Source organism: Misgurnus anguillicaudatus, chromosome 5 (assembly GCF_027580225.2).
Source record: "Misgurnus anguillicaudatus chromosome 5, ASM2758022v2, whole genome shotgun sequence".
NCBI classification, from domain to species: domain Eukaryota; kingdom Metazoa; phylum Chordata; class Actinopteri; order Cypriniformes; family Cobitidae; genus Misgurnus; species Misgurnus anguillicaudatus.
The window spans coordinates 17,539,119-17,555,596 of record NC_073341.2 but is presented as its reverse complement, the minus strand read 5'-3'; the positions used below and the strand labels follow the sequence as shown (position 1 = coordinate 17,555,596).

Here is a 16,478-nt window from a genome sequence, read left to right as displayed (position 1 = left end):
TTCCCTTCTAAAAAAGTCTCCAGTCACTTCTTATTGTCCTTTCTAAATAAAGGTAAAATAATTCTGCCAATATCCTAATATATTCTGTAAATGTACACTCTTGTACCACAATGCACGTGTGCTGTGATTTATTCAGTTCATATTTAGTACACTTAAAGGACTTTGTCGAGAAATTGCTGTGGTGTTTAAGAGATTCTGGTGTTTTTTGTATGGCCTGAGGCCGGGATTAAGAAGATATATATATATATATATACAGTGGGAAAAATAAGTATTTGACACATCAGCATTTTTATCAGTTACGGGATTTCTAAGTGGGCTATTGACACAATATTTCCACCAGATGTAGCCATCAAGCCAAATATTGAATTCATACAAAGAAATCAGAACATTTAAGTATACAAGTTGAGTCATAATAAATAAAGTGAAATGACACAGGAAATAAGTATTGAACACACTTTATTTAATACTTTGCGGAAAAGCCTTTGTTGGTGATTACAGCTTCTAGACGCCTCTTGTATAGAAAGACGAGTCGTCTGCATTGCTCAGGAGTGATTCTCGCCCATTCTTCCACACAAATGTTTTTTAAATCTTGAAGGTTCCTTGGGCCTCTTCTTTGATCTTTAGTTCTCTCGATAAATTTTCTATGGGATTTAGGTCAGGTGATTGACTAACCACTTCATTGTTTCCTTGGCCTTGTGTTTGGGATCATTGTCTTGCAGAAATGTCCACCCTCTTTTCATTTTCAGCTTTCTGGTAGATGGCAGCAGATTTTTATCCAGAATGTCCCGGTACATTTCTCCATTCATCCTGCCTTAAATAATATGAAGTCTGACAGTACCCCTTGCTGAAATGCAGCCCCAAACCATGATGCTTCCATCCCCAAACTTAACTGTTGGTATGGTGTTCTTGGGGTGGTGGGCAATTTCTTCTCCAAACATGGTGTGTAGAATGACTGCTAAAAAGTTCAATTTTGCTTTCATCTGACCATACTATAGTCTCCAAATTATCCACAGGCTTCTCCAAATGCTCTTTCGCAAACTTGCGAAATGGAGTCTTGCGTGGTGAGCTTGCATGGATGCCATGGTGGTTCAGTGCATTGCTTATAGTTTTCTTTGAAACAACCGTACCTGCTGATTCAAGGTCTTTCTGAAGTTTTGCCCGAGTGGTTCTTGGCTCTTGGAGAACTTTCCTGATTATTCTTTGGACTCCTCGGACAGGGATCTTACGTGGAGCACCTGCTCGTGGCCGGTTTATGGTGAAGTGATGCTCTTTCCATTTCCGGATAATGGCCCCCACAGTGCTCACAGGAACATTCAGCATTCTGGAAATGCGCCTATAACCATTCCCATCTAGATGCTTTTCAACGTTAAGATTATGAAGATCTTGTGGGAGTTCTTTGCTTTTACCCATCATGAATATGGATTTTCTTAAGTGGTGGGGGAGTTTGATAATATTGGTCAAAGGGTCAAAATATGTTTGGGTAAGAGACAATCTTATTAAAATCTTATAAATGTAAATTATAAAACTCTTCTGTATTATCAAGCAGTTTTTATCGGCCATAAGCGCAAATGCCACTTATTTCATAATTTACTGATAGATCTAGGTCAGTCTGAGAGGTTTAAAAGTGTAATTAACCACTGGAGGACTGTACATTCCCAGAATGCCCCTGGAGTCAAAGCTTTAGGAAGCCTGATGATGGCTCATGTGAAATCATCATGAGTACATGTCATACTTTTATAACAAATACACTAGTTTAATCTGAGCAGCTTTGGAAAAGTGTTATTAAAGATGTTATTAAAGATGTTCAGATATGCAAAATAAGCCCCACCATATCTTATAAGAGAAAATAAATGCTTTGCCCTTCTTTACTACCACTCTTCTTGGTAGATTACTGTAGGTGATATTAACACCTGAATATTATCAGCTGACCCATCAATTGTTTAGTTTGTCACCAGAAATTAAACTGACTGAACTACAGTATTTGTAAAAAAAAAAAAAAGATTTTAGCATCATAGAAAGATCATTTAACAAACATAACTATAGTTATTAAATGAATTGTTGCTGGGATGTCAGCTGGCTATCATTTGTCTCACCATGTCCCTTCCCTTATACAGCATGACAAGACATCACATCGTCTCATATGATCTCCTCTGAAATGTACTTCCAACAAGTTATGTTGCGAACAATACCTCCTCCCTACCTATCTGTAGCTTTTTGGTGTATGTTTTGGGCCCATAAGAGTTCATTCTCCTTTAAATTCACCGGACCTTTAGTCAGAAATAGTGAGTCATCTCATTTGCCTCACAGGAAGAGCTTGCATGAGCTGTTAATGCAATTGGCATTTGCTGTTTAGGCATAATAGGTTTCTCATGGGGAGTTCAGAAATAGATGATTCACACATTAATATGTTTAAAATAACTGGATGGACAAAGAAATGGATTTTCATTTTCACTCCGGTACAGGAGTGAGATGGATGACTGAGAGGTCACTCTTCATTTACATCTTCCTGCTGCTACAATACCAAAGTTATTCAATTGCGTTTTCTTTTCTACTTTAAAAGAAAGGTCTTTTTTGTAGGAAATTACTTAATAACTAAATAAAAAATAAGTTTTTGTGTTATTTACAGTAATTTATTTATTTTTTGTGTATGCTGTCTTCTGGTAATTCATTTTAAATAATTTATCCTCTGTTTGTTTGTTGCAGAGAGATTGCATTTTAGTTTCTTTCTCTTGAGTCAACAGGGCAGGTGATGTAATAACATCAAGGTATAGAGGGTAGGCTATGCATCGACGTCACTTTAACACATATGAACACGCCCCCTTAGGAAAGAATGAGTGGCAAAACATTGAACAAAATGCCTGAGCTTAATAGAAAGCAGCAGTATAACTGACAATTATCACCTTAAATTGAATTTAGTTGGCCTTGACAGCGACCCTAACAACTTGCCAAACAACTATTAGTCTGGGGATCTTGGCATGTGACCAGACATCACTTTTGCCGACACACACATTGTCTTGCCTAATACTACCCAACAATACAAATTCTTGTTGAATCTGTTTGCAAAGTCGATTAGACAACAACTTCCCTCATTTACGATACGTTTCCATGTGTTTTTGTGGATTTCACGCTACATGCTAATGCTATCGCTCAGACTTTTTGCCATTCAGTGCGTGTATCCGCAGTCACTTCCGCCGAAGGTGACGTCACGTGCATACGCTATAGTGAGAAAGGGGTGTGGTCCGCTGGTAGCAAACAGTTTTACTGCTGCGTTTACACTGCATCAAAATCGCATCTACCGGGCCTAGTTTGCAGCTTGAACAGTTTGAATGCATTCGTGCGTCTAGAGCGAAGTAGACGCGCGGAAATGCAAGCTTTTGATGCGTGTCAGTGGCAAAATCGTCTTTCTGTGGGAGGGGCAAGTGCTATGTCTATTTGCAGGATGGCTGATGTTGATTGTGCATTTACAGAGAGAGTTACCGGTTTGTATTTGGTAACCTTACTATAGGGGGAAAATAAATGGCGCGGGTCGATAAAAGTCACGTGACTCAAAAGTGAATTGGCTCCTGATTTGTTAATGCGGCGCGAAATTCCGCTAAAGTTCACATTTTTTAACTCGGGCTTCAGCCAAAAATTTGCTTCAAACGCAAAATGCACCATTTGCGCATACCGCTCCAGGCGCTCAAATCGCATCTTCCGCGTCGTGGCAAACACCTCATTCACGCCGCGAGACCTCCTGACGCGGGTCAGCGCTTCTTCACATTGACTTAAAACGCAGAACTTTTATTAGTCTGGTTTGCTATATGTTTGGATTAAGTTAATTTAATGTCTAATGCAAACTTAAAATTTTAGCATAAAAACTTCATGGGCAATGATGGAATATATGTGACATCCCATTAGGTATTTTCAGTGCTAATTACATTGAACATATTAGCTATATCCTAATTTGAAGACTGTATCATTCTCGGGATAGTCTATGCTATAAAGTTTCCTTTTGTTTTATATTTTGCAACTTGAGAAAAGAAAAACCCATTTTGAGGCTGCATTTTAAGCATGTGTGCGTGCACGATTGTGTTGCAAAGTGCCAAAATTTAACATAAAATTAGTTACAATTTACAAGGTATTTTTGTCATGTACTGTGTCATTATTTGTATTAAATCCATTTTTTTGCTAATTTGTCATTTTATTTCATTACATGTAAGTCGTATAAAATCCTATTTCTGGTAATATAAAGTTTAATTTGGATTTTGTTTTACAGATTTTTCTCAACACGCATAACATCTTTTCCCTGTACTGCCCTAAAGTATCTTGCATTTCAGCACAGACCTGCATTCAGAAAAGTGCATTGAGAAATGTCAGTGAGCTTTCCTTGCTTGAGGATGCTTTGTTCTTTCACCATACGTCCTTACTGTTTGATTTCTCTGCTTCAGCTGAGGCTTTGGGAATGAGATGTATGAATAGATTTTTTCTTGGACCTGCGAGTACACACACACACACAGAAAGAGACAGACACTTATAGAGTGATGCCTGTGAGCTTATGAGTCCGACTGCAGGCGAAGCTGCAGCATCTTATCCAGAGATCTGTGCTCGGGATCAAAAATATATCAATGCAGGGTTTTGTTTTTGCAGTCCAGTGGTGCACTGACATTACACTGGTGCATGCGGACCACTGCTGTTAAAGACCTCAGACCAAAAGAGTCCATGTGTAGAAGGTTTAAAACCATCCAAGTGTAAAATTAACCTTTAAGCAGATATACAAATTTACAATCTTTCTCTTCAGGGAAAATGAAACAAAAATACTGATGACTCATATTGCACTAAATTTTTTATCCAATTAATTTCTCTGTAGGATGAGAATCTCCCTCCTCTTTTGCTGGCTGCATGTTTTATAGTAATAGTGAATACTATATCACAGAAACTGCTTTCATTAAGACATTTCATGCTTATTGCTACACTTTCAGTACTGGTGAAGCACTTTGCATGTATTTTATTTAACATTAAAGTTGGCTTTGATTGCATTTTCAATCTTTTACAGTAAGGAGTTTTGTGATTACTGTTCATGTGAAATAGTGATGTTTCTCATTATAAGTGCTATATGCCAGAGGTTTGCTGAATGCTTGGCATTGGTTTCTCTTATACTTCATGTCTCTGTACATTAGACTCATGTCTTTTTGCCTTTCTTGCCTCTACTCGACACTGGTGAACTCTGAACTTTGAACGCTAATGTTCTATTTTATACCAGCTGTTGAGTTTAACCCTTCAACCAGGATATTCAGAAGTTGGCAACACTAAAACAATTCACATTATATTCAAAACTGTGCATCATTTTCCTGCACCACTCTGCAGTACCACAGCAAAAAAAAAAATTGTTTTTCACCCTGTTTGTAAGTTTTCAGTCTGAATGAAATGTGATAAAACAAAATGACTGATAAACAATGACAATAAACAGAGAACAGTGAGCACTGTGAATGATATAAATTTGAGTTCTGTGGAAATGTTTTCTGGGATCTGTCGGCACAGATTCTGTGTGGGCCTGCGCGTTACTCTCTGGTGCTGAATCAATTTCATACTATTGATTAGCTTTTTGGATTCTGGCGAACTTGAGTATTTCTACCATCTGTATGAGAAATTCACAAGAAAATAAAAGATTAAGCAGTCTTTGTGGCGCGTGTAAAAATCTGTATGTTTAAAGTAAAAGTTTTCAGTCAAACTGAAGAAGTCTGAAAGACCCAATATGGGAGGGGTCCCTTTATGGTCACACTAACTAGGGCGCACTCATACAGGATTATATACGAACCGTGCCCGAGGTTAGGTTTGGTTAGGATAATGTAAGTGCACCCTATGCCCCTGTTCCAAATAGCACCCTAAACATTTCTGGCCTTCCTACAAGTCCTCATTGTCATTACGTAACAGCGATTAACAGACTATTGAGATAAAGCTGCAAAGCTTGCACAAGTGCAGGCTCAGGAAAAATGTGCATCAAGATTGCATATCGACCGAAAATGGGGGACTTACAGTATGAGCCCCCCTTTGAAACCTAAAATGACAAATAGGACACCCTACACTCTAAAAACAAACAGTGCTAAATGGCACTAAAAGTGGTTTACTGGCTAGTTATCATAGGGGAACCATTTTAAGTGTCGTATAGCACCTGTGTAGAACCATATTGTGCTATAAAGAACCATTTCTGGTGCTAGTGGTTCAAAACCACCCACGGATGGTTCATAGGTGGTTCATAGGTGCTTTATAGGTGCAATATAGCACTAAAAATGGTTCCCCTATGATTACAAGTTTTAGAGTGTACAGTCTTGTTGATTTAACAGACACATGCACATGGTGTCCATTGAAAGTCCTTGAGACTGCATAAAGTACACCATTTGGGACAGGCCCATTAAAGGTGCCATAGAATGTAAAACTGTATTTACTTAGGCTTAGATGAATAATAAGAGCTCTGTACATGGTAATAACATATTGTAAACCTTAAACACGATTGTCATTACCATGTACATTGTTATGTAAACCTTTTGCATGCAAAAGACTGCTGGAACTGGCCAATCTTAACATAACACCGATTGTGATGTAACTGTCATGATTCTGCCATCTTGTCCTTTGTTTAATCTAGTCTTGTGGCAGGATCATGACAGACCCATGTTTTGTGTGGGATCACGTGGTCTCAGTGTTTGTTTTACTGGACCACGTGTTCCCTGTGTCTTGTCACTTTTACCCCGCTCCCTTGTCATCCTCTTTATTGTTTAACCCATGTCACCTGTTGTCCTCATTAGTTCTCCCCTATTTAGGGTCCTTGTGTTTGTTGTTCTGTGCTTGTTCGTTGTTGTTTCATGCCTGTGAATACTCTGTCAAAGTTAAGTCTAGTCATATTTAGTGTTTTGTAGATTTAGTGTTCTGTCAGTTTATTGTGAAGTGTTTTCCAGTTTAGTGTCTTAGTCTAGTCCTGTTTCCAATTGAGTGTTTATTCTGTCATATTAGTTATCCTGTTTATGTTGATTTGCTCCCTCGTGGGCCTTTGTTTTCTGTTTATTTAAATAAAGTGTTTGTGTTCATACACCTTTGTCTGCGCTTAGGTTCCCTCTTACACACCATAACAGAAACAGTCGAGATGTACGCTTCAACATGTTTACTAATGTGAGCTACTGGCATGAGCCTCAGAGCAGAGCCAATCAGAGCAGAGCTCAACAATAATATTTATGACTCTTCCAAATAGGGCAAAAATCGAAATAAACGTAATAAAGTTGTCTATGTCAAAATCAAAGAACAATTTAACATATTATTTCAATGCATTCTTTGGCCCCTTTTAATTGCATTTTTTAATGGGTTCTTGCATATCTGTTGACTAGATGCCTTTTACTCACAAGCTACATAAGAACCAATGAGATTTTACATTATCAGCATACTGCAATATTTAGTTGCAAAACAAAAATATCAATAATTTTCTCACACACATCTATTGTTTCATTACAGAAAACATGTAATAACCCCAAAAATATAAATAACCCAACTGGATTAGAATAGCACCTTCCAAGCTGTGTTTTTCTACATAAAATATTCTACAGCCTTTTAGTACATGGGCTGTACAAATTTATAGCAACTCAGGTGTAGTTTGCAATACTGCAGTGATTATATCTGTTTCATATTTTATTACCTTCCAATTATTAGACAGGGTATTTCATAAAATACAGACAGCAGATTTCCTAGCATTACACAAAGCAGTACATTTTCAATGATAAGCGCAATAGCATATAAATCATTCTTTTTCACAAATCAGTAAAAAGACATTAATAGCTTTGTTTCAACAGTACAATAACATTACAACAATGAAGTTCATGTAAAGTGGCACAAGGACAATCCCATTGAGCCACTTTCAGGAATCACTTTATATGAACATAATTGAACAACCAAGCACAGTGACCCAGCAGGTTCAACTCAACGATTGGGAAATAGGAAGTACTCAGAAGTGTTTGAAATGCAATAAAATAATCCAACAAAGCAACTCAATAGACTCACAGCAGCATTTAAGACACAATAAATACCCAGTGCTGTCAACTATGGACCTAGAGATTTGGAATACTTTTGTAAGTATATTTGAAGAGTTTGGTTCCAAAACGCAATAAATCCATTTTGACAAATTTTGGTAAAAACATGTTTTCTATACCAAGAAAGTGACAAGATGAAAACCACTATTTTCTGTTAAAAACTTTCACATAGCAGCTTTAGGTTATAAAAACATAAAAAATTCAAATCCATATCTTGATTTTCAAAGATTTATTATAAAAACGGATTATTTTTTCCACAAAATGCAATAAATCCATGACAAGTTTTTATTCAAAATGCTATAAATCTATTGAATCAATAGCCTATATAAATGTGCATTCATCTCTGCCATGTTATATTCATTTAGTTGACTAGTTGTACACACTTATTAGCTCTTTCACCGCCAGCGTTTTTTAAAAAAAGTTGCCAGCCAGCGCCAGTGTTTTTCATGATTTTCACCAAAGTTTAATGCCTTCCAGAAAATGTTCTTCTTTAAATATATAAACATACAATATACCAAATGAAAGAACAGACCCTCTGCTTTCAAACAAAAAAACAGTTTCTTCCTACCTTCAGAGGTTCTTTTATAATCAGGTTTTGAATATGGGTAGGTTTCTGCAAAAACACCACATTTTGAGCAAAAAGCAGAGATAATTCCATTTTTGTGACGGACTTTTCATAGAGATCCCATTCAGAGCAATCTTTAAAACAGACACGGACATGCAGCCGCTTTGCCATAGGGCAATACTTCCGGGTTTAAAAAGTTGCGGAAGGGCGCCACCTGGTGGATAATAGCGGTATTGCGGAAAGACAGAAAATCTCGTAATTGGCGGGGAAGCGTTTTCTCTTAATTGATGAGATATCTAGTAAATGGCGGTGAAAGAGTTAAAAATATAAACATTAATGTCATTAATCAAAACACTTACTTTGTCATATTAAGGCCATTGTTTGTTTACATTGCGTGAATGGTGCGCCGCAATCTGTGGAGTGGATTTGTGGCATTCTGTAGAAAAGGGGGAGTGGCGTTTATTGCATTTTGGGAAAAAAGGGAGAAAAGATGTCAGAATAACACGGCGTATATTGTATTTTGCGTAAAATGAAGAATTTACTTTTTAATACTGACCTGATATAATACTAATTCTGGCAGTAACTAATTTTTTTCAAAAATGGCGTTTATTGCGTTTTGGAACCAAACTCTTAATTTGTTTGTGTTCAGCAAAGAACGCAAAGAAAATATATTCTATTTTTGGTGAACTATTTCCTTGAACCCATTTTTTTTATAAATGTAGGACTTGGCATTTGGAGTTTTTGTGATTTTGTTATAAATGTAAAAAGGCTACTTCCCTATAACTTGATATGGAGTGTCAGAAACAGTACTGTACCAGCTTGAGAGAATATACAGTGTCAGATAAAATGGTCAAAATATGTACCCCAGCTGTCACTAGTGCGGTAACCTTTCAAAAAGCAGAGCTTTGCACTTAAATAGCATTACATATTGATACCAAAGAGAGTCTATTATCTCAAAAATACATACTGGTACCAATTGTATTAAAAGGAACTGCGTCAGTGACAGCTGGGGTATATACTTTGACCATTTTTCTGACAGTGTACATGATTTAAAACATGCAAAATACAAAATTACTAGACATAAGGATTACTAAACATTCATACTGTACTCATAATGTAAATGTTAAGATTTAAAGGGGAACTGTGACGTTTTTTGGGTGTCCTTTAAAATGCAAATGAGCTGATCTCTACACTATATGGCAGTGCCATGGTTGGATAGTGCAGATTAAGAGGCGGATTTACCCCTTTCATTGGGAGCCAAATTTCAATTACTTATTTTTTTACATGCTTGCAGAAAATGGTTTAACAAAATGTAGTTACTGGGTTGTTTTTTTGTCACATTTTGTAGGTTGATTGAAGCACTGGGGACACCATAAATAGCACTTAAACATGGAACAAGTCAGATTTTCATGATATGTCCCCTTTAAGTAGTTGACAGAAATACTGATGTATTGAAACCCAGTGTGGGAGAAAGAGAGCGAGAAATATGGAGAGGCATTTCTGCATGTCAGATGCCATCACAGGTTAATGGGGACACACTAGTGTGTGTTTACAGGAATGTTGTGGTAAAGATGATAAGGCCTATTTAAACACATATGAGCACACACACTTGTTTATCCTAACCTGTCCTGGATATATTGATTTTGTCAGAGCTATTAAACTGACATAAATGGATGTCCAGCGTTGGTGATATTAGTTGGAATGTCAGAAGGGATATTTGCACCTTTATCGTAATATTTCTTCGGAAATTCAAGAAATTTGGCAATATAAATATGTCCTCAGACATTTACATTCTTTTTTATTCATTTGGTAGACACTTTTATTCAGAGCGACTTCACACAGTGAATTCAGGTGTACATTTTTTTAAAGTATACCTTGTGTACTGTACATAGAACATAAACTGGGAATGTTTTGGCCCTGCACTATTATTATACTTTATAGAAACTCTACTGTTCTTCTCTTCGTATTCTCTCTTTTACTGCCTGTCTGTCAAATACCTGTTTCTATTTCCAGCAGAAATGCATGAACTCTTCTCTAGACTGTGAAGGCAATCCTTTACTGTTTATAGAAAGAAACAATAGATTGGCATACAGTTCTACACATCCACACAGTTATTATTTATTATGAGTAAAAATGCTTGAGTTTTAGGCATTTCTGGATAAACTGTAGTGTCGGGGGAGTAAATTTCTTTCTCTAATTATGCATCTGTGCTTTTTAATTACCATTGAAAAAAGTTTAGTGCTGATGCTATAAATGAAGCATTTACACTAGATGATTCATCTGAAGAAACCTCACAAGTAATGCAGATAATTTAACTTTTAATGATTTCTCACATAATATAAAATAATAAAATTATCTTTCTGCACTGTATTACATTATGTGAATAAAACATCCGAATGAATGCTACCAATAGATGTCACAGCCCCAGTCTGTCTGCCTGCTTGTTTCTCTACATCAGAAACCAAAGACAGCTGACTTGTTGCTTCGCTGCATCATGAGGCAATGACTTCAGAGGCATGAAGGCAGCTCTGGGAAACACATTTGGACCGCCTTTATAGGCAGCGTAATGGAATTCTGTTTAAAATATACAGTGCCTTTAAAACGACAATACTATTTTTTTTGCTAGAAATGCAATCAAAAGGTTTAATAAGGAAAAATGACATTTTATTTACACTAAATTTGTGATCCAGCCGCTTCTTGGCCGCCATTTTATTTCATATAGGCCCGACCAATCACATTCCCCGTACACAGACTCGCATAGAATTGTGGGTCAAAACCATAGACATTATATACGTAGACACCTCATGACGTGCTGGAACGCATCAAGCGTCGGCGCCATATTGGATGGGTCTCCTCACTATACGCTAGCACCAGAGTCAATGGGAGTTAACGGAAAGAAAGCCATACTATGGCCGTATTTTGTGCAGCTTATGGTATTGATTCCAGATCACATGGGATTACATTTCACAAGTAAGATTGAACAATCATTTTGCTTATTTTACGTTAATTTTAATAATATTATGTCAATGTTCAGCAGGAACTGGTACTCTCTCTCATGATCTCTCGCTGTTATTATTATTATTAAGGTAGGATTCAGGTCAGGATTTTGACTAGACCACTCCAAAGTCTTTATTTTGTTTTTCTTCAGCCATTCAGATGTGGACCTTCTGGTGTGTTTTGGATCACTGTCATGCTGCAGAACTTAGGTTTGCCTCAGCTTGAGGTCAAGAAAAGATGGCGGGCCATTCGTCTTCAGGATTTTTTGGTAGACAGCAGAATTCATGGTTTCATTTATCACAGCAAGTCATCCAGGTCCTGAAGCAGCAAAACAGCCCCAGACTAATACACTACCAACATCATATTTTACTATTGGTATGATGTTCTTTTTTTGAAATGCGTGTTCCTTTTACACCAGACGTAATAGGGCACACACCTTCCAAAAAGTTCAATCTTTGTCTCGTCAGTTCACAGAGTATTTTCCCAAAAGTCTTGGGGATCATCAAGATGTTTTATAGCAAAACAGAGACGAGTCTATGTTCTTTTTGCTCAGCAGCAGTTTTCGTCTTGCCATGCAGGTAGTTTTTGCCATCTCGTTCTTATGGTGGAGTCATGAATACTGACCTTATCTGAGGCAAGTGAGTTCTTTGGATGATGTTGTGGGGTCTTTTGTGACTCTTGGAACTCCTGGGAAGGTTCACCACTGTTTTATGTTTTCGTCATTTGTAGATAATGGCTCTCACTGTGGTTCGCTGGATTCCCAAAGCTTTAGAAATGGCTTTATAACCTTTTCCAGACTAATAGATCTCAATTACTTACTTTCTCATTTGTTCCTGACTATCTTTGGATCTCAGCATGATGTGTAGCTTTTGAGGATCTACTGGGTCTACTTCACTTTGTCAGGCAGGTCCTATTTAATTGATTTCTTGATTGCGAACTGGTGTGGCAGTAATCAGGCCTGGGTGTGGTTAGAGAAATTGAACTTAAGTGTGATAAACCACAGTTATGTTTTAACAGGGGGTCAGGAAGGGGGTCAACACTTTTCACACTACTGTATTTATTTAATGGGTTCATTTACTGCCGGGACATGATACGGGGAAATTTGTTTCTGTTACCTCACCACAATGTAACCTCAGAAATGCACTTGTGCAGTCACTTGGGGTTGCTCAGAGGCTGAAGGGTAATGACTCATGACTCACTTCTTGCAGGGACCACCGTCATTTTGATGATCACTATCCTTTGTTGGTCTTTGAACAACATTTGGGTCTTAAGAGTCTTAACCCTATAACCCTAAATATTTACTGTACTGCAAATCCCCAAATATTTACAAGCTCTCAATCTTAACCACTACAGTACATCACCCAACCTACAGAAGCATCTATAGTTTCCTACTATCAGGAGAAAAGGAAATAAAGTTGAACTTTCTGGTACACCCACTGTAACAGTCTATAATGTGTGTCAATTGTAGACACACAAAAAATATATAGTCCAAATACAGTTGACGAAAGTGAAATATTTACCAAGCGTGACACTGCAAGGGAACGGAGGATCCTGTTTGTTAATCATTTGTGAAATGGAGGGGGACTGAATTATTCATTATTTAGAGGACTGGTTAATTGCAGAGTAATAAAATGATGGTGTGTGTAAATACATTTACATTTATGCATTTGGCAGACGCTTTTATCCAAAACCTACAATGCATTCAGGCTATACATTTTTAGTAAGTGTGTTCCTTATATGAATAATGTATAATACCATATTTAGGTGTAATAATACTTGTTGATGAGGAAAGCCATGCTACAATACATCCGATGGATGTATATGCACTAATAAAACTAATAAAAGATTAAAATGGTCCCTAGATGTTACTGGGGCTGTACCATTCAACAATACATCTCTCTGCACCTACAAACTACCTCAATGACAACTTGGGGCTATTTTTGACCTTGTTTATACAATAAATAAACATTCATCTGTTTATATTATTGAAGATGGTGTCATCAACACCCAGTTTTACAGAAAAATCTGTAAAACTGTATAAAACGTTATGATGCGTTTTTAAAACTCACATGAGCACAAATAACACAAAAGAAATAAAATTCAACTATGTGGAGTAAATTTGTTATTGGGAAATGATAAATGAAGTGCATTTAATGGATTGAAATGAAGTGATGTAAATGAAAAATCTGTATGTTTACAGGCTGCCTCTGTGAGAGAGAGATATATATACAGTAAAACAGATTGACTTAACAAGATGTCGATTTGCAAAGCAGATTGTGGTGTCACGCCCTGGGAACTCAAAAAAACAGAAGGAACACACATACACATACAACGCCTCAGTAATACACAGACAAATCTAAGGAGTTATATTCCCGAATGAACATGCAAATGCACAAAAGCATCCACCCTCAGCAAAATGTTAAAGCTACAGAGGCACTTTACCCTTGATAGAAAACTGACAAATATAACGAAAAATCTTAGGATGGTTAGCGTCCTCAGTCAACCCTCACCGGCCTTCTGTTGGCTTTCACAGATGTCAGTGTTATCTGCCAGGCGACCGTCCCTCTGTCTGGCCCGATGGGAGTCAGCAGGGGATATCATGCTGTTGTTATGTGTCTGAAGACATCCGTCACTGAGTTTGCTAGATTTATCAGGCCTAAATTGCTGAGTCTTATAGATTGCTTTGATTGCACAAGCAACATTAACTTTATATGGAGGGAGGTTGTTTCTGTGCATCTTGTGCATCTAGAAAGGCATTGAATTACAGCGCTGCTTAGCATTATAATAAGAATACAATTAAACAAAAATTAATGTTAGTTTTCAATCACGTTTATCAAGCATTTGTTGAGCCAATATCATTATTTCAAGCTCAACTGGAATAAGTTTTTATTTGTTTCATTTTTGTTTGCATTCATTTACTGAAATAGTACCACTTACTGAAATGGTACATAGGGTTTGTTGATAACATGAAAATGTGATACTGATTATTTTAAATGTAACAATTAACAAAAAAATTATAAACATTTCAAAATGAATATAATTTTTTTAAATGTAAATTCATGTACTACGGAAGAGGATTAGGGCCACTGGTGAAAAAAAATATTTGAATTCTGACTTTATTCTCAGAACTCTGACTTTAAACTCAGAATTTTGACTTTAATCTCAGAATTCTGACTTTAATCTCAGAATTCTGACTTTATTCTCAGAATTCTGTCTTTAATCTCAGAATTCTGTCTTTAATCTCAGAATTCTGAGAATATAGTCAGAATTCTGAGAATAAAGTCAGAATTCAAATTCTGAGTTTAAAGTCAGAATTCTGAGTTTAAAGTCAGAATGCTGAGATTAAAGTCAAAATTCTGAGATTAAAGTCAGAATTCAAATATTTTTTTCACCAGTGGCCCTAATCCTCTTCCGTACATATCAAACATATATAAAGACAACATGGAAAAACAAGCTATTGAAAAAAAATACCAAATATTAAATTAATTAATTGGCAACTTTTTTCCAAGTTTTGTAAATGATTCATTATTTAGAGTCAATCTATTTTTGGTGTTTTAAAAAACGCTTAAAGGGACAATAAGTAGGATTTTCCCCCATCTAGTGATGAAATTGTATTTTGCATTCAAATGAACAGTGCTCTCTAGCGCCTCGCTTTTCCAAATGCGTGTTGCAACTACGGTTGCCGTTATGAATATGTACTCATTGATCTCCGTGTCCCTTTCAGCTGGTTCACGTGTTCTGAAAGAAAACGCCTTCTGGAAATGCGTTGGTAGGCTAGTGCTTTTTGTCCCTCTCTGCTATTATAGTTTATCAGTATGGTGGAACGACATGGAAGCCTCCTTGGACTTACCCGTTCAATGTAAATAAAGAGAAGAAATTCTAAGCTTACAAAGAAAAGTCAGATCATTGGCAGAGGTTATTTTTCACCAATGAGGACATATTTATGAATAAAGACATTGATTTTAATTAATAAAATACTTAAAATCTTACTTACAGTCCCTTTAATTGATGAAGAATTAAGTTTAGTGCTTTGCTATGGAAATTATTCTCATGAGTTGCACGTTATGACAAGTAAATTCAAGTCTATCCGTGCTTACACTTCAATGAGCATACAAATGTGAAACTAGGTTGCGTATGATTGAGTTTATTAACCCACTAGCAAATAATTTCAGTTCAATTATTTGGGGCGCTTTTAGCTAAATTGAGTCAATCGCTAACAAACTACTGTATTATTTGTTCTTCTGAAAATGCTTTGCTGCATTGTTGATTTCTTGCAGTTGTTATTTTTACTGAATCTGATAATATATTTTTATTAAACATGGACAATTCCATTACACATGGTCAGTTTAGCAAAATGGTCTGGATGATAAAACAAAATTGTTTGGAATTATTTGGTTAAAATCAACATTTCGGTAACTTACCTAAAGTTACTTCCAAAAGATAGTTCATGCAAGATCTTACAGATACAGTAGAACAACAATTCTGTGACACCCAAAAAATAAATACCTCAACATGCCTTTTCACCATTACTCACGGCACGTTTTTGTTTTACTTGATGAAGTCTTTTCCATAGTGCATCTGATAATCAGTTTAAGACCGACTGTGCATATGTGTTTTGTACCTAAATGGATTTCAGACATGTGACTTATGTGTATGTATTCAGTCGGAGTGACTCAATTACAGGCAGGGGACTGAGAGAGACTCCCATGAGCATCCAGACACCAGACTTATTGAATTTGGTTTCTGGTGTTTTTATTTTATCATACTGCTACCTGGGGAGTAACTTCCCATCTCACTTATCTCATCATTATGTATGGAGGAATCCACTGGAGTGAGAAGAAAGCACAAATAGGTGAAAGATTAATAAT

The 16,478-nt window shown here is 36.6% G+C and overlaps 1 protein-coding gene across 2 annotated transcripts in view; it reads left to right on the top strand.

The window, feature by feature from the left end:
- LOC129413382 (transmembrane protein 132C) overlaps positions 1-16,478 on the top strand; it is a 326,965-nt gene that overhangs the window by 173,836 nt on the left and 136,651 nt on the right. The gene's annotated exons all lie outside the window — the stretch shown is intronic.